The following is a 20,157-nucleotide window of genomic DNA, read 5'->3' as shown; positions in this document are numbered from 1 at the left end:
TATTCCTAGATTTTTAAGGAATCTCCATACCATCTTCCATCAACAGTGCAAGAGCATTCCCTTTTCTCCACACCCTCTCCAGCATTTATTGTTTGTAGACTTTTTGATGATGGCCATTCTGATGGGTGTGAGGTGATATCTCATTGTAGTTTTGATTTGCATTTCTCTAATAATGAGCGATGTTGGGCATCTTTTCATGTGTTCATTAGCCATCTGTATGTCTTCTTTGGAGAAATGTCTGCTTAGGTCTTTTTCCCACTTTTTGATTGGGTTGTTTGTTTTTCTGGTATTGAGTTGTATGAGCTGCTTATATATTTTGGAAATTAATCCTTTGTCAGTTATTTCATTTGCTATTATTTTCTCCCATTCTGAAGGTTGTCTTTTCACCTTGCTTATAGTTTCCTTTGCTGTGCAAAAGCTTTTAAGTTTAATCCCTCCCATCCACCCAGGGATCTTGTTTAAAGGCAAATGCTGATTCATGAAGCATTGGGTGAGGCCCAATACTGAGACTCTTTTTTTTTTTTTTTAATACTGAAACTTTTATTTGAGCACAGTTACATCAAGAATTTCAATTCTCTCATTTTTTTAGAGCCATCTGGGAAAAAAGTGAATAGCTTAAGGAATTTTAATGGCTATAATCAGATATCCCCAGATGGCTCATGTTTGCATGCTGACGGGAAAAATCAAGCTCTGAGGGAAATAGTGGTGATGCAACCAACAGCCTTGAGAATTCCCAGAATAATGACTTCAATAACTAGGGTGAGATAAGTACAAAACAGGAGGTCCTGGCATTCCAAAGGAGTGTGGACATGTCATGCAAGGAGAGTTTTATGATTCAGAACTGTATCGGCTGATTTTTGTAGTTTCAGGAGAGATAGGGTATCTTCTTTTATATATTTCCAAGATTCTTTTTACCAACAACTTTTTGTCAGGAAGGTCAGCATTCTCAAAGCTGAACACAGGAAAAGAAACAGTTCTGAGAAGCTTAAAGATGACAATAGGAAAAAAATTAAAAGCAGAACTGTTTTATATCTTTGTATCTTTTCTTTTTAATTTTTGGCTGTGCTCTGCAGCTAGTGAGATTTTAGTTCCCTAACCAAGACTGAATCTGTACTCTTGGCAGTGAAAGTGAGGAGTCCTAACCACTGGACACCCAGGGAATTACAAAAATCAGAAAGTTTTAAAAAATTTTATTTTGCTGAAGTACAGTTTATTTACAATGTTGTGCTAATTTCTACTGGACAGTAATGTGATTCATTTATATGTATGTGTGTGTGTGTGTGTGTGTGTGTGTGTATAAATATAAAATTGTTGATGTTTAGTCTCTAAATCGTGTCCGGTTGTTTGCAATCTCATGGACTGCAGCCCTCGGGGCTCTGCTATCCACAGGATTTCCAGGCAAGAATACTGGAGTGGGTTGCCATTTCCTTCTCCAGGGGATCTTCCTGACCCAGGGATCGAAACTGCATCTCCTGCACTGGCAGGCAGATTCTTTACCACTGAGTCACTAGAGAAGCCTGATGCTATATATATGTGTGTGTGTGTGTGTGTGTGTGTGTGTGTGTGTGTGTGTGTTATATATATATATATATATATATATATAAAAATCAGAGATTTTTTTTTTTATGACAACTAGAATGGAGAAAAAATATTTGGTCCTACAACTGAGAAATGAGCAAATGGTGGCTCTTTATCTTGTACAGAATGCTGAGATTCACAGATGATTGCTTGAGAAAAAAAAAGATCCCTCACCTCTGTGTTTAGAAGCCTCCTGAAAAAAAAAAAAAAAAAAAAAAAGAACCTTCCTGCTGGAGCTCTCTGCTAAAACAAGCACCCAGGTCGGGGGTTCCTGGAACTGACCAAGAGCCACAGATCTATCTGCTTACAGTTGGCTTCTCAGATACACCTATTATTTCTGTTAATGGTATTTCTGGGAAGATCACTACAAAGCATTGTACTTTAAATTTAATTCATGTTGGTTAATAAAAACATGATGTTTTTATGACTATATGAATAAGCAGCAGTCAATAACAACCTGTACTTACTGGGGAAGCTGTAAATTCTTCACTTGATGTATATAAACTTTATTTCCCAAGTCCTGGTGAGTGGGCACTCTGATAATTCCTTGATGGGGTTTTCATGGAGGAGTAAATAAACTTTGACAGGTCCTTCAATGCAATATGTTTGATAAATTTTGCATTAGAAAGAATATGAGGCATGAAATAGTCTGTTTTTACGTGTTTTACCTAGTCAGATAAAATAAGCAAAATCAAGACTTCACTGGTGGTCCAGTGGCTAAGACTGAGACCTGGGATTGTCTGGGGGCCTGGGTTTGTCAATCCCTGGTTGAGGAACTAGATTCCACAAGCCACAACTAAAATCCCACGTGCTGAAACGAAGATCTGGTGCAGTCAAATAAATAATTAAAAATTTAAAAATAAGATAAACCTATTATGTTTGTATCTAAGCAAAATACATACAGTTTTTTCATTAGATGTGTTTGTATGCTTATGTGTATGCAAAGTCATAAAAGTTTTAGGATCTTTACACCAAAAAGTATATTCTAAATACTAAATATATCTAAGGTAATAAATAAAAATGACATTGAAATAACACAACTCTTTTTTTATTGAAGTATAATTGAGTTACAGTGTTTCAGGTATACATCAAAGTGATTATTTTTCAGATTCTTTTCCATTATGGGTTATTACAAGATATTGATACTGTAGGACGTTGCCATTTATTTTATGTATAGTAGTGTGTATCTGTTAATCCCTAATTCCTAATTTATTCCTCCTCCTCCTTTTCTCTTTGAATCCAATGCTGTTTAATAAGTGCCATCAAAATAATACAACTGTTTTTAGACATGATATAAAGCAAGGGCTTCCCTGGAGGCTCAGATGGTAAAGAATCTGCCTGCAATGCAGGAAACCAAGGTTTCAGAGACCTGGCAAATAGATGGGGAAAACAATGGAAACAGTGACAGACTTTTATTTTCTTGGGCTCCAAAATCACTGCGGATGGTGACTGCAGCCATGAATTAAAAGATGCTTGCTCCTTGGAAGAAAAGCTATGACAAACTTAGACAGCGTATTAAAAAGCAGAGGTATTACTCTACCAACAAAGGTCCGTTGGCATAGTCAAAGCTACAGTTTTTCCAGTAGTCATGTATGGATGTGAGAGTTGCACCATATGAAAGACTTGAGTGCTGAAGAATTGAGGCTTTTGAACTGTGGTGTTGGAGAAGACTCTTGAGAGTCTCTTGGACTTCAGGAGATCAAACCAGTCAATCCTAAAGGAAATCAACCCTGAATATTCATTGGAAGGACTGATGTTGAAGCTGAAGCTCCAATACTTTGGCCACCTGATGCAAAGAGCTGACTCATTGGAAAAGACCCTGATGCTGGGAAAGACTGAGGGCAGGAGTCCATGGGGTCACAGAGAGTCAGACACAACTGAGTGGCTGAACAACAACAAAGCAAGATCGGCCTTCATAGATTGTGACCACAACATGGTCTTAGGTTTAGATTTTGCCAAGGTTTCAGATCACAATGAGGGAAGGGGAACTGGGGTGCATGTAGGGAGTTTAGGTCAATTTGGGATCAGGGCTTGCCACCATGACTGTGACTTCAGAGCTGAGAAAGATAGAGGGAATAGCTCCCCAGTCTCTTTCTCTCTTTTTAGTGAAAGATAAAGGAGAGTTAATCAAATGGGGAAAAATACCATCAAAATCAACTAAATGTCAGGAGCTTGGTCACAGGGAGGGGCAGGCAACAAGATCACCCTAGCCTGGGCACTGACAGTCAGGCCCACAAGCCCAGTCAGATGGGGATGTTCTTGTCCTGGTGGTGCACAGTCAGAACCAGTCACGTCTGAGAAAAGACCACTGCAGGGATGAGGGAGGACATTAGAGTTGAGCCCTAGCATGGAAGAGGGATGTGCTTCGCTGGTCGCTCAGATGGTAAAGACTTTGCCTGCAATGCAGGAGGCCCAGGTTTTATCCCTGGGTCGGGAAGATCCCCTGGAGCAAGGGAAAGGCAACCCACTCCAGTATTCTTGCCTGGAAAATTCCATGGACAGAGAAGTCTGGAGGTTCAAAGTCCACGAAATTGGTCTACAGTGCATGAAATTGGTCTACAGTTCATGGGGTCACAAAGAGTCAGACAGGACTGAGAGACTAACACTTTCACTGTCCGTGCGAGAGGGAGTGGGGCAGGCTAGCAGGGCTAAACTCTGTCCCTCCCACATATTCCCCAATATCTTTCCTTGGAACGTAGAAAATGTATTAGGTCAAACTTGAACTAAGAAAAAAAAAAAAAAACCCAGATTGACTTATGCAATGACAAAATTTACATGAATAGAGTATTGTTTGATGGGGTCTCAGATTACCACTCCCCCATTTTATACATGTGATCTGCCTATATGAATAAAGGAGGATTGAACAATCAAGCTTGTTCCACATTTTATGCAAATTAGGATGCCTTATTTCTTAAACTCACCATGTAGGAAATCTGGTAGCTAGTGAAGACAGTGAGGCCAACCCTGGAGGTCCTTTCTCACTTTTCAATGAATTTCATACAATTAAAATATCCATGTGGATCCATTCATATCATCTTGTAAATAAGTGTTTCTTTCATGAATGTATAAAAGTCTATTTTTGCAGATGATTTATTTATAATTAAAAAGAAATAGCGTAATAATTTCTCACTGGAGGCCATCTGTTTTCATACCAGAAACAGTCAGAGGCAGAAGAAAATAGCTCAGAGTAACACAACTGTGTAAGTTTTAGTGTACATTCGTTTTTTGCACTATCATATTTATTAATTTTAGGCCACACCTCGAAACATGTGGGAATTTAACTTCCCCAATCAGGGATCAAACCTGTGCCCTTTGCAGTGGAAGCATGGAGTCTTAACAATTGGACCACCAGGGAAGTCCCACACTATCATTTTTATACTTGATGTACTGACATATTCAAGAAGAACAAAGGGACATACATCAAGGAGCAAAGGAACTAAAATTTCGAATGAACACAAAGGTCACTAGGACCCTAAGCCTTAACTGTTGATCATTTTGAGAGCCACAACCAACATGAAACCTGGATTAAGATTAAAAAATGACAGACCCATGAAATTGCTTGCTCCTGCCCAATGACTTTCATCAAATTACAGTACGAGTGTTGGTGGCGCTAGTTGTAAAGAAACTGCCTGCTAAAGCAGGAGACGCCAGGCACTCGGGAGACCAAGGTTTAAGCCCTGGGTGGGGAAGATCCCCTGGAGGAGGAAATGGCAACCCACTCCAGTACTCTTGCCTGAGAAATCCCATGGACAGAGGAGCCTGGCGGGCCACAGTCCATGGGGCTGCAAGAGTCTGATATGACTGAGTGACTAAGCACCCGCTCACAGTAGACTAACCAGGGATAACATCATCTCATACTGTCAAGTTCTCACGTGTGGCTTTTAACCTACTCTTACGGCACAAGTCCTCCTTCCTACCCAGCACCACATAACTGTGTCCTCACTTCTAACCTGCCAGGACTGGTTAAGGCTTTCCTATAAACGAACTGTAGGATTCTCACTGCTTGCGCAACCGTTCACCATAACTCATACTATTGAAACTGCCAGGAATGGGACACTGGATGACAGAAACATGGCAAAAAATAAAAGTTCTCATCCTGAGCATAAGCCAGTGGATGCCACCTTCTTGAAGCATGTTCAGTTCAGTTCAGTTGCTCAGTCATGTCTGACTCTTTGAGACCCCATGGACTGCAGCACGCCAGGCTTCCCTGTCCATCACCAACTCCTGGAGCTTGCTCAAACTCATGTCCATCGAGTTGGTGATGCCATCCAACCATCTCATCCTCTGTCATCCCTTCTCCTCCTGCCTTCAATCTTCCCCAGCATCAGGGTCTTTTCAAATGAGTCAGTTCTTTGCATCAGGTGGCCAGAGTATTGGAATTTCAGCTTCAGCATCAGTCCTTCCAATGAATATTCAGGACTGATTTCCTTTAGGATGGACTGGTTGGATCTCCTTGCAGTCTAAGAGACTCTCAAGAGTCTTCTCCAACACCACAGTTCAAAAGCATCAATTCTTTGGTCCTCAGCTTTCTTTATAGTCCAACTTCACATCCATACATGACTAATGGAAAAACCATAGCTTTGAAGCATGAAGCCATCATAATTAATTATGCAGCCAACACACACGGAAACCTGTCATCCTCATTGGACATGCAGTTTCCTGGTGTGTGGTTGACACTTGTCTTTTCTGTTGTTTCAACTTTCAGTCCAGGAAACACAGATGGACAATGATGTGTTTGTGTGTTCACGCTTGCTCTCCTCGCTGGGGCCCTGTTCTCTTGAGACAGTTTGGACCACGTCTATGAAAATATGATGGCTAAACCGAGGAATACTTTTGAAACTGTAAGACAATGCCTCTCATTTGAATTACAAATAGATATAATACAAACAATAGTGTATGTGATAGGTAATTATATGTTTACAAGCATGAAACATTGTAAAGAGCACAAAAATGTCTTAAGGAACTGATGTGTGATGCTATAGACTATAGAATAGGTTATTATGTAATCACTAAAACTTACCCAACTCTATGTGACCCCATGGACTGTAGCCTGCCAGGCTCCTCTGTCCATGGGATTTCCAGGCAAGAATACTGAGTGGGTTGCCATTCCCTTCTCCAGGGTATCTTCCTGACCCAGGGATCGAACCCAAGTCTCCTGCATTGCAGGCAGATTCTTTACCATCTGAGCCACCAGAGGAGCCCAAAATTTTGAAAAATATTTGGTAAGAGGAAAATATTCTTTTTTGCCCCATAAATAATTTTGAATGGATAAATTATTTAATAGAGATCAGGAAGACTTCTCAGTGGCAGTTTACAGATATGTGAGGGTAGAAAAATAAAGCAAAAAAAAGAAAAAGAAAGCATTGTGGGAAATAATTCCAGTGGTTGGGAATCTGCCTGCCAACGTAGGGAACACAGGTTTGGGAAGATCCCACATACCTCAGGGCAAGTAAGCTTGTGTCTACCTTAGGGAGCTCACATTCTGACCCTACGGAAGCCGACACACAAATAGAGAGTCCAGGTGCTGCAATGAAATCTTCATGACACAGTAAGAATCCCGTGAGCTGCAATTAAGAGCTGACACAGGCCAACAAACATTTGCTTTTTTAAAGACAAACCTGGGAGATTCCATTAACCCTCATACTCTAATCCCAAAGCCCTGATCGTCTTCTCCAACCGCTGACTCCAGGCTCAATTCTGGTCACATGCCTTGTGACTAAAAGTACTTGAAAAGAAACCAGAAGAAGACGAGAGAGCAAGTCTTGCTTTTAATCTGGAGAAATAACTTTCTAGGGAGGCAGAGCAAACAGCAAGTGCGAAGGCCTAATCTGGGATCATGCCTGGCTTTTTAGCTGAACAGCAAAGCAACCAGAGAGGATGGAGCAAAGTGAGTGAAGGAAAATGGTTTGGGGTTTTGTTTTTAGTTTTTTATTGGAGTATAGTTCATTTAGAATGTTGTGTTAATTTCTGCTATACTGCAAAGCAAGACATTTATACATATACCCACTCCTCTTTAGATTCCATTTCCATATAGAACATTACAGAGTATTGAATAGACATCCCTGTGCTATACATGAGGTTATTAGTTATCTATTTTGTATATATTAGTGTATATATGTCAATCCCAATCTCCTAATTTATCTCTCCCCAACCTTTGTTAACCATGAATTTCTTTTCTATGTCTGTGACTCAATTTCTGTTTTGTAAATAGGTTCATCTGCACGGTTTTTTTAGATTTCACATATTAGCGATATCATATATTTGTCTTTCTCTGTCTGATTTACTTCACTCAGTATGACAATTTCTAGGTCCATCCATGTCACTGCAAATGGCATTATTTTGTTCTTTTTTATGGCTGAGTAATATTCCATCATATATATGACTTACATCTTCTTTATCCATTCCTCTATCCATGGACATTTATGAATAGGTTGCTTCCATGTCCTGGTTATTGTGAACAGTGCAGCAATGATCATGCAGGAGCATATATCCTTTCAAATTATGTTTTTATTTAGATATATACTCAGGAGTGGGATTGTTGGGTCATATACAGGAAGGAAAGTGTCAACAGAAGTCAGAAATAGCAAGGGGCCGACTTAGATTTTCTTCTCAGAAGTTGAGCTTGGACCAAGAGAAAGGAGAGGAGTCAGAAATACTAAGGCTCTTGACTCAATCAATTGGACTAATGGAATCGGCTTTACTTAAGCCGTGAGGCCTGAGAGGGGTCAGGGCAGGAAGTCAGGATTGAGGTGGGAGTTTTAAGTTTGACTTATGACCTATAAGACACCCAAACAGGGATACTGAGCTGGGACTTTGGATATACAAGCCTGGAGATTCAAATCCAAATCTAATCACCATGTAGGTGGTAAAAAAATCATTATGATTAGATTTTCATGCCTGAACAGTATATATAGGAATGCAGAGCCCTGGAGATGTCACCTTGCAAGACATAGTAGGTTCACAGTCAGAGAGAGGGAGAGAGAAGGAGAAGAAGCAAAGAACACTTGGAAGGAGCTGCCACTGACAAAGAAGCAATCTCGGGAGGGGACTGGGTCCTGGGAGCCCTGAGAAGAAAGCTTTTCAAGGTGGACAGAGCTCCAGATATTCCAAGTACGAGAGGGCTGGGAATTGATCACTAGATTTTTGCAATGTTAAGATCATGGATTTGTGACTTTCACAGTTTGGGTGTCTATGTAGGTTAGAGGTGAGGCCTGATTGGGGTAAATTCAAGAGAGAGTATGCAGGAAAAAAGATCACCACACAGCAAAGACAAAGAACTCTTTTAAAGAGTTTTCCTGTAAAAGAAATGTTAAAAATGGGGTGATAGCAAAAGAGCCTTGTGATATTCAACGGAGTTTTGTTTTTTCCTCCCAAACCTGCTAACAATTAGTTTGTCTATATGGTGGATGGAAATGACAGAGGAGACTAATATAACCAATCATATTAGTAATATTAAATGACAGCTATAACTAATTAATTATTTGAATCCCACAAGTTTGAAGTTGCAATTTTTAAAATATAATTGTTAGCTTATTCAAATGTAAATAATTGTTTCACATGCCTAATCGATTTAGTTGAAGTCTGGTCTATACTCCTGGACTGTGTGAGCACTTAAAAAAACTGGACACAACATCCAAACCATAAAATTCACTCTTTTAAAGTATAAAATTCAGTGGTTTATTAGCATATTCACAATGTTGTACAGCCACCCCACTATCTAATTCCAGAGCATTTTCATCACTCTAAAAGAAGTCTATTAGCACTTTCCATCCTGCCCCACACTATTTCCTGACAACCTCTAATTGATTTTCTATCTCTACAAATTTGCCTGTACTGACTGTTTCATTAAGTGGAATTATATAGTACATGACCTCTTGTACCTGGATTCTTTCACTTTGCAACTTTCCAGGATTCATCTATGCTGAACATGAATTAGTAGCTTATTCCTCTTTGTGACTAGATAATATTCCACTGTATACCATGCTTTGTTCATCCATTCATCAGTTGATGGACATTTGGGTGTTTCTACCTTGTGGCCATTATGAGTAACATTGCTATGCTCACCTGAAAAGTTTTTTGTGTGGAGCTAGGTTGTCATTTCTCTTGTATATGCTATCTGAAAGGACTGGATGAGCCACAGGGCTTCTCAGGTGGCTCAGCTGGTAAAGAATCTGCCTGCAGTATAGGAGACTGGGGTAAAATCCCTGGGTTGGGAAGATGCCCTGGAGAAGGAAATGGCAGTACTCTTGCCTGGAGAAATTCATGGACGAAGGAGCCTGGTGGGCTTTAGTCCATGAGGTCACGAGAGTCAGACACGATTCCTCATATGGCAACTCTATGTTTAACTTTTAGAAACAGTTTTTTCAGCCTCTGTTGAGATGATGATGTGGTTTTTGTCCCTTATTCTATTGACACGTTACATTGATTGTTTTTCATAAATCTAATCAACCTCACACTTCTGATATAAAGTCTGCTGAGTCATGGTGTATAATCCTTACTTTGCCTGATTCAGATTGTGGGGATTTTATTGACGATTTTTTCCCCTGTGTTCATAAAGGATATTAGTCAGTAGTTTTCTTGGGATTCCTCTGTGTGGCTCAGGCATCAAGGTGTGGTTTTGTGGAATCTTGGAGGCTATAGGTATTTTTCAGGTATTTTTTGATGTAATTAAAATCCGTATCAATTTAAAGAAGAAAGATGATCCTAGATAAACGAATTAGCCTGATCTAATTAACTAAGGCTTTAAGAGTCGAGTTGAGGTTTCCCTAAAGAGAACACATTCTGTCTGGGGCAAGCAGCATCCTTGGTACCAAAGAATGCCAGTCTGCCTTTTCTGACAGCTGCCCAGGGATCTCAGGCTTGCCTAGACAGTTCCCTCAGTCATGTAAGCCAATTCCTTGTGAGAAATCTCTTAATACACATCTCCTACGGGTTTGGTTTCTCTAGTAGAACCCTGATTGATAACACAGGGTAATGAATACTGGCCTCTTAGAGCGAGCTGGAAGTCTTTCTTGCTCTTCTGTACTTGGGGAGAGTTTGTGAAAGGTTTAATTATTATTTGAATGTTAGTAGAATTTCCCAGGGAAGCCCTCTGATTATGTGAACATTCAATGGCTCTGTTTTTCAATTTAAGAAACTTATTCTACTATGTTAGTCTGATTTATCTCAAATATAGCTGGGATATCATTTCATGTTGTTGTGTATTGTCCTACTTCACACATATTTTTTTTGCTGCTGCATTTTATTCCACAGTATAATAATGAGGGTTTTTAGCTTGGCAGAGATGGGTGTGGATCCTAACCACAAATCTTACCAACAGTACGAGTTTGAGCTGCTCTTTTTCTTATTTTTCAGGAATTGGGACAGACTGTGGATCAACCTGTGACTGCGTGCTCTTTGTGGTCCTCCTGTTCCCCAAAGGCCTTATCCCTGTAAGTTACCAAGCCTTCTGTTTTTTGTTTTCTTCTTTCTGTCTCCCCTCAGGTAAACCTTCATCTTTGGAAATCTATTGAAGAAAAGTGAATGAAACACTCACTCAGTCCTCTATTCCCCCCCCACTTCCCACTCCCTAAAGCCCACATCCACTAACAGCCTAACACCTTTCCACCTAGAACCCCCTTGTCCACAGTGGCTCCAATCTAGCCATTCTCCCTTAGCAGCCACAATCTCTTTCAAAGAAAACCATTTTCTGTTACTTTTCCACTTAAAACCTTATGCAAACTTTTGTTTTTAGCAAAAAACCTAAACCTTTCACTGTACATACAGACAATTGCCTAGCACACTGAAAAGTACTCAAATTATAGTGAAGTGAATAAATATGTAATACAAAGAAAACAAAAATAATAAAATTGATTTTAAAAGTCCAAATTGAATGGAAGGTTCACTGAAAGAAAAGGCATAGCAATGGTATAAAAAATAAGAACTATTTGAGCATAGTAACTAGTTTTGAGTCAAAAGTTGATTAAGGATTACTGATTTGGGTCTCTAGAGTGTCAGAGCTAAAAGACACAGATGATTAATTTTTGAGAGAATATATTAGTTGTCTGGAGAAAGTAAAGTTTTTCCAAATTGTTGAAAATAGTAATAATTTTATCGGAGTATAAATTTAACACGTGATCATTATAGAGAAGCATCTCAACTGGCCAATGAGATGACCTCTGGAACATCAGACTGCAATTCCAAGAGTAGACAGAAGAAACTTGCCCTCCTATGATCTAATCACTAAATTCATATTCCTATCAAGAAACATCCATTTTGTGACTGTGATGGTCCAGTGGCTAAGACTCCATGCTCCCAACTCAGGGGGCCAGGGTTCATTACCTGGTGAGGGAACTAGGTCCTGCATGCCCCAACTAAGACCCTGTAGAGCCAAATAAATAAAACTAATAAATATTTTTGAAAAAGAAAGAAACATCAGTTTTTCACACCAAAACCTTGAAAAGAAGAGAGAGGTGACCATAATCCTGTTATCCCTTCCTAAACAGGCAGCTTCAGAACAGTCCAATGGGGACCATGCCTGGCACCACCATGGACATGGACCAGGATGACTTTGGGGGCCCTGCCGAGTGGGGTGACCAGCAGCCAGAAGACGGTGTGCTGGGAGAAGAAGACGCCCAGATCCAGCAAGAATGCCTGCAGAAATTTTCTACCCGAGATTATATCATGGAGCCCTCTGTCTTCAACACTCTGATGAGATATTTCCAAGCAGGAGGGTCTCCAGAGGAGGTGATCTGCCTCTTATCAGACAACTACACCGCTGTGGCCCAGACCATCAACCTGCTGGCCCAGTGGCTCATTCAGACCGGGGTGGAACCAGTGCAGGTTCAGGAAACTGTGGAAAACCATTTGAAGAACTTAGTGATGCAACACTTCGACCCCCGCAAAGCAGATTCTATCTTTACAAATGAAGGGGGGACCCCCGCCTGGCTGGAACAAATGATTGCACATCCCACCTGGAGGGATCTTGTTTATCGGCTGACAGAAGCACATCCAGACTGTTTGATGCTGAAATTCACGGTCAAGCTCATTTCCGATGCAGGATACCAAGGTGAGATCACTGGCGTGGTGGCAGCCTGCCAGCAGCTGGAAGTGTTCTCTAGAGTTCTTGGGAGCTCTCTAGCTACCATTTTGGATGGAGGAGAGGCCAACCTCGCAGAAAACCTGCCTCAGTTTGCTAAGATGGTGTGCCACGGGGAGCACACGTACCTGCTGGCTCAGGTCCTGATGGCCGTGCTGGCCCAGGAAGGCCAGCGGGGCGGAGCGGTGCGCAGGGTCGCCCAGGAGGTCCAGCGCTTCGCCCAGGAGAGTGGCCATGATGGCAGTCGCATCCCGCTTGCCCTGGGCAGAGCTGCCTCCTACCCCCAGCTGTGCCAGGCCCTGGGGGCCATGCTGTCCAAGGGGGCCCTGAATCCAGCCGACATCACCGTCCTCTACAACCTGTTTGTTACCAGCAGGGACCCACCTCCTGTCGAGCTCATCCGGGCGCCCGCCTTCCTGGACCTGTTCATGCAATCACTCTTTAAACCCGGGGCCAGGATCAACCCAGACCACAAGCACAAGTATATCCATCTCTTGGCCTATGCGGCCAGTGTGGTGGAGATCTGGAAGAAGAACAAGCGCCTGAACATCAATCAAGATGAGCTGAAGGCAACGGCGAAGGCTATTGAAATTGTTCACAGTTTGTGCTGCGCTGAGAACATAGGGGCGAGTGAGTTCCTGGCCGAGCTGGGCACCCTCTATAAGTGCATCAGATTTCCAGTGGTGGCAGTGGGTGTGTTGACGTGGGTGAACTGGACCGTGTCAAAGCCCAAGTTCTTCGAGCGGCACACCCAACCCACTCTGGTGCCCCTGGCCCTGCTAGACGAGGTCAGCGCCTGCCATCCCCTCCTGCACCCCCATATCTTGCAGCTGCTGATCAAGCTCTTGGAGACCGAGTACCCCGAGCTAGATGCCATGAAGCAGCTCGAGGTGAAGAAGACCCTCCTGGACAGGATGGTGCACCTGCTGAGTCATGGCCATGTGCTCCCCGTGGTCGCCTACATCCGCAGGTGTCTGGAGAAGCTGGACACCGACCTGTCTCTCATCCGCTATTTTGTGACCGAGGTGCTGGATATGATCAGCCCTCCCTACACCTCTGACTTTGTGCAGCTTTTCCTGCCCATCCTGGAAAACGACAGCATTGCCAGCACCCTGAAAAGGGCGGGTGAACATGACCCTGTGATGGAGTTCATAGCTCACTGCCAGTCTAACTTCATGCTGCTAGACTGAGTCAGAGCAACCCCAAACCCACAGCAGAACATTCCAGCAGACCCACTGTGGAGAACACTTTTGCAGCAGCTACTGGTGAAGAGAGGCCCAGTCAACACCTTGGAAATGGGTTCTGGTGGGAGGATGTGGAGGACTTTTGTTTAAAAAAAAAAAAAGGAATGTTAGCAATCTTAAGTGGAAAACTGCTCTTCTGAACAGTCCCCACTCCTGGTAAACCCAGGGCTGCCCTTAAGTCCTGTTTACCATATTCATTCCCCCAATATTAGAAATAGGTTCCCCTTACTTCTTCCACCCAACTGTGAGCCCCCAAATGATGGAAGTTCAGAAACTGAGGCACTAAGATGAATTATTTGCAAAGTTGACTTAGCTTTTTTCACACAACCTGATTGGTTACTTCCTATTATTGTAATTGCTTTAATTTTCCAAGAACAAAGTCTTTCTACAGTTGGAAAGTGTACATTCTGGTTGTTGGCTTTTTACTGTGTAAATAAAGCACTTGGGTCCAAAAAATAAATAACAAATAAGAAGTCAAACGACTTTCCAAGTTTGCAAGAAATACTGTCACCCCAGATTCAAGAGGCAGGATTAAATGTAAGTCCATCACCAGCATCAGAAACTCTACATGTAAAACTGAGCATGTGCCATTGTACCCACAAATGCACCCAAACACGCAAGTCTCCGGGAAGGTAAACAAAGATTTTCAAGGAAGCATCTACTGTCTCTATTGTGAATTATCAGAAAATAATTATATGACTCTATTTGATAACTGGAAAGATAATGTGGGAAAACAATGCTTTCAAATACATGGAAATTAGAGTCATTTCGATGAGTCCTGTGCTGGGATAGTGATCATCAAAATTTTAGTAATAAAAATTCTTTGTACTTTACATTTCTTACCTGTTGATTTTTGTCATAAGCATTATTACTTGGCAACATGTTTATCATAAGTAATACTTATTTTATTCTCTATATTTTGAACAAAATCAGAACAATGAAGTTCAAGTTACAAATTCAATAACTTTAATGTCTTTTTTTTCAACTTAGAGACATTCTAGGAAATGGAAAATTCAGTCATTTACTTATAAGAGAATTTGAATGTGTTTCTACACCTGTAAGTAGTTTGGACTCTCACAAAGTATAAGAGGTGTGGCCTCAGGAATTCCTTGGGAGTCCAGTGGTTAGGATTCTCTTCTCTCACTGGCAAGGCCACAGGTCCAATCCCTGGTCAGAGAACTAAGATTCCGCAAGTCACTTGGTGTAGACAGGAAAATAAATTACTTAAGATGGCACTAGCGGTAATGCAGGAGACATAAGAGACATGGGTTTGATCCCTGGGTCAGGAAGATCCCCTGGAGGAGAGCATGACAACCCACTCCAGTATTCTTGCCTGGAGAATCCTATGGACAGAGGAGCCTGGCAAACTACAGTCCATAGGGTCACAAAGAGTCAGACACTACTGGGGCGACTTAGCACACAATTTTAAAAACATGCCATCTCAAAAGATTTATGTTTTCAAGTAATTTTTATGAATTATTAAATCCAATCAAAGTAAAATGGGTGGACTTCCCTGGCGGCACAGTGAATAAGGATAAGAATCTGCCAATGCAGGGAACATGTTCGATCCCCAGGAGGATACTACATGCTGCGGAGCCACTAAGCCCATGTACTACAACTACTGAGCCTGTGCTCTGGAGCCCGCAAAAAATGTTCAGCTTATGGAGAATTACATGTCAGTAAAAAAAAAAAAGGTGAATCTAAAATAGAAGTCCTATAACATTACCAACACATACTGTTACCTACACATTTCATCAGCTCATCTGTATGTCTCCTTTATCTTAGTCTGTTTTTCCAACCATCTTCCTGAATTTCCTCTATCCTTTCCTCAGTTTTATAGCTTTTTAAATCACATGTTTATGCACCCTTCAATAATATCATTTGATTTTTGAAGAATATGTATTTTGAGACTTGCTCTTTTTACCCAAAATGATGCTTCTAAAATCAACCGAGTACTTGAAAGTGAGAGTCGCTCAGTCATGTCCAACTCTTTGTGACCCCATGCCAGGCTCCTCTGTCCATGGGGCTTCTCCAGGCAAGAATACTGGAGTGGGTAGCTGTTCCCTTCTCCAGGGGATCTTCCTGATCCAGGGATTGAACTGGGGTCTCCTGCATTGCAGCTCAGCTTTACCAGCTGAGCTACCAGGGAAGCCCCAACCAAGGACCCAAATAACTTTAATTCATTAGCTTCCTTCTGACTATATTATTTCCCCTTCAGATGTTTCAGACCATGAATGCTACCACATTCTTACTCATGTCTCCTGATACATGTATGGAAGAAGATCTCCATGTATATATGAAGGATAAGAGAATGTATAATTTTACAAGACTGTGAAAACTTGTCAAAGGATTTTCTTGATGGCCCAATAATTAACACCTGCATTTCTAATGCAGGGGGCCTGGGTTTGATCCCTGGTCAGGGAACCAGATCACCCATGCCACAACTAAAGACCCACTGCATGCATGGGTGCTAAGTCACTTCAGTCATGTCCAACTCTGTGTGACCCTATGGACTGTAGCGCCGCCAGGCTCCTCTGTCCATGGGATTCTCCAGGCAAGAATACTGGAGTGGGTTGCCATTTCCTCCTCCAGGGGATCTTCCCAACCGAGGGATCAAACCTGTGTCTCCTACATCTCCTACATTTTTCAGGGGGTGGAGAGGGGAGTCTTAACCAATAGTGCCACCTGGAAAGCCCAAAGACCTGCTACAACCAAGTAAAAAAAAATTTTTTTAAAGAAAAATAACTCTCCTTTAATTAATGTGAAGCACAGGAAACAATTGTTTAGAAAAAGAAATTGTTTAAAAAAAAAAAAAGAAATTGTTTGCCAAACAGTTGAATCAATTTACACTTCCACCAAAAACACATGAGAGTTCTTGTCAATCTAACTCTCTAACATGCAGCACTGCTTGACTTCTTCATTTCTGCCTATCAAGTGGGTATAACATGGTAGCTCATTCTTGTCTTCATCTTGATTTTTACTAAGGTTGAAATACTTCTCAAAATATTAGCCATTCAGGTATTCTTCTGACTCCTAGGCCTCACACACACATCTTCTACACATCTTTTGATAAGGATTGTTTTCCTTATTGATTTCTGGGAATCTTGTTTCAGATACTACAAGTTTGTCAATATATTTTTTGCAGATTCGTGACTTTTCTTTCCACTTCATTCCTGGAATCTTTGATAAATACCAGTTTTCAATTTTTATATAAAATTGGTGAATCTTTTCCAGCAGCATTTATTATATTACTCATTACTTGCCACACTGGAATGTAATTCTCCATTATCATACATTAAAATTAGATTATACACTTGGATCTGTTTGTAGACATACTTATGGATTATAAATTGTTGTAAATACTGTATCATAATAGAAATAATTTTTTGTATACGTGTATCTCCTTATTTCAGGTTTTGTTTCTCTGCATCTTGATTAAATTGAATATGTTTCATATGCCTGATGGAAATGTATTCTTCTGGGGTTTTTTGTTGTTGTTTATACACTTTGTACACTTTACCACTGGGGCTCATTTTTGTGGTCCACTAATACCCAAGACAGGAAAGACAGCTACCTTAGTTCTAGGCACTGTCATCTCTGTAACCTCTGCAGCAAGCAAATTATTAGTCCCTTAATCTCCTTCATCCAATCTGTCTTCACCACAGTTTACCTCATCATTTACAAACCATCAGGGATGCCCAGTAGCCTTAAATATTTAGCTCAGTTGGTAAAGAATCCTCCTGCAATGTAGGAGACCCCGGTTCGATTCCTGGGTCAGGAAGATCCCTGGAGAAGGGATAGGCTATCCACTCCAGTATTCTTGGGCTTCCCTTATGGTTCAGCTGGTAAAGAATCTGCCTGCAATGCGGGAGACCTGGGTTCGATCCCTGGGTTGGGAAGATCCCCTAGAGAAGGGAAAGGCTATCCACTCCAGTATTTTGGCCTGGAGAATTCCATGGACTGTATAGTCCATGGGGTCACAAAGAGTCACATGCCACTTTCACTTTCTTTCTTTTCACAAAATCCTTAGCCTGAAATGGAACATCTTCAGGTTCCTGGCTGGCCTCCACTTTTGAAGAGTTCTCATCAATTCTCTAATTTAAATTTTTCTTGATTACAGCCCAAATTCACACTTCCCAGAAGAGTCTATTAACCCTCATATTCTAATCCCAAATCCTTAACTGTCGTCTCCATGCACTGCCTACTATGGTCTCATTTCTGGTCACTGCCTTGTCAATAAAAGTACTTGAAAAGAAATCAGAAGAGAGTAAGAGAACAAGTCTTGCATTTCTCTGGAGAAAAAACTTTATAGGCAGAATGAACAGCAAGTGCAGAGGCTTCAGTTGGGTGCCACACTGGCTTGTTAACTGAAAAGCAAGGCAATCTGAGGGATGGAGCAAAGTGAGTGCAGGAAAGTGCTTTTTTTTTTTTTTCCAAGAACTTGCAGTTCTTTCTTTTTTGCATGCTAGCTTTCTCTAGTTTTGCCGATCAGGGGCTATTTTCCAGTTGCAATGAGTGGGTTTTTCATTGCAGGAGTTTCTCTTGTGGAGCACGGGCTCTAGAACACTTGGGCTTCAGTAGTTGTGGCGCACAGGGGGCAGTTCCCTGGAGGCAAGGGAAATCCTCTGGACCAGGGAGTGAACGCATGTCTTCATTAGCAGGCAGATTCTTAACCACTAGACCACCAGGGCAATACAGGAAACGGTTAACAGAAGTCAGAAACCTAGCAAGGGATCAAGCTGAAATTTTTTTTTTTTTTTTTTTTGACAGATTGATTTTTGGCCCAAGAGAAAAGACAGCAATTGCAGAAGCTGAGGTTCTTGACTCAATCAACTGGATGAATGGAACTGCCTTCACTTAAACAGGGAGGCCTGAGAGGGGGTCAGGGGTCAATGTGGGACTTTGAGGTTGAGGTTGGGAGTTTTAAGTTTAACTTATGACTAATGAGACATCCAAGCAGAGATATAGAGCTGGAACTTTGGATATACAAGCCTGGAGATTCAAATCCTAACCTAATCACTGCCTGGGTGGTAACGATGTCATTATGGTTAGATTTCCAGGCTTGGACAGTATATATAGGAACTCAGAGTTCTAGAGACATAGACTTGAGAGTCGCAGGAGGTCTGAAAGACAAGGAGAGAAAAAGGAAGAAGTAAAGAAACTTGAAAGGAGCATCACTGACATAAATGGAATCTCAGGAGAGGATTGGGTCCTGAGAGCCCTGAGAGAAAAGCCTTTCAAGATGGACAGAGCTCCAAATACTCCAAGTAAGAGAGGGCTGGGAATTGATCACTGGATTTTTGCAATGCTAAGGTCACTGATTGGTGACTTTGACAAGAGAGATGTCTATAGAGTTTGTAAAAGACTGACTGGAGTCAATTCAAGAGACAATGAGCAGGAAATATATCACCGACATGCAAACACAAATAGGACTCTTTAAAAGCAGTTTTCTTGTACAAGAAAATAAACACATGGTAGCAATAGAGACTTTTGGACTCTAGAGCATGGGTACAGTAGTTGATGTGCACGGGCTTAGCTGCCCCCACGGCATATGTAATCTTCTCAGAGCAGGAATCAAACCCATGTCCCTTCCATTGGCAGGCAGATTCTTAACCACTGGCAGGGAAGTCCCATATGAGCTTTTTTTTTAAAAAAAATTTTTTTTAACTTATTTTTGGCTGTGCGGGGTCTTGGTTGCTGTACCAGCTTTTTCTCTAGTTGTGGCAAGCAGGGCTACACTTCATCGCAGCGAGTGGGCTTCTCACTGCGGTGACTTTTCTTGTTTCGGAGCACAGGCTCTAGGACATATGGGCTTCATTAACTGTGGCATGTGGGCTCAGTAGCTGCGGCTCCTGGGCTCTGGAGCGCAGACTCAATAGCTGTGGCTCATGGGCTTTGTTGTTCCAAGGCATGTGGGATCTTCCTGGATCAGGGATTGAACCTATGTCCCCTGCAGTGGCAGGCAGATTCTTTACCACCAGGGAAGCCCCCATAAGAGCTTTTGAATGTGTTTCTATAACAAACTTTCTCTGGATTTTTCTTAGGTCAATCTGAGTATTTGATCTCTGAAAGTCAAGGACAACATCTAGTACAGAAGACCCAAAGGAAGACAATCATGGACCTATGTCAACAAGGGCTGGAAATGAGTGACAACTTCACAAAATCAGAAAGCTGGAGTAAGTACGAATTCAGTGGAAATCAAATAAGCAAATGCACTGCCTCTTATCTGTCACTCCATTCTTAATTGTTGTGGCGTGC

The 20,157-nt window shown here is 41.6% G+C and overlaps 1 long non-coding RNA gene and 1 pseudogene across 1 annotated transcript in view; one reads left to right on the top strand and one right to left on the bottom strand.

Annotated features, from left to right (window-relative positions):
- Nucleotides 1–20,157, bottom strand: part of LOC139033961 (uncharacterized) — a 79,593-nt gene that overhangs the window by 22,178 nt on the left and 37,258 nt on the right. The window lies entirely within an intron of this gene.
- On the top strand, nt 12,112–13,845 carry LOC110140341 (negative elongation factor D pseudogene; annotated as a pseudogene).

Source organism: Odocoileus virginianus, unplaced genomic scaffold, assembly GCF_023699985.2.
Source record: "Odocoileus virginianus isolate 20LAN1187 ecotype Illinois unplaced genomic scaffold, Ovbor_1.2 Unplaced_Contig_11, whole genome shotgun sequence".
NCBI classification, from domain to species: Eukaryota; Metazoa; Chordata; class Mammalia; order Artiodactyla; family Cervidae; genus Odocoileus; species Odocoileus virginianus.
Note: the sequence above shows the minus strand (reverse complement) of the source record. Positions and strands in the feature narration are given on the sequence as shown.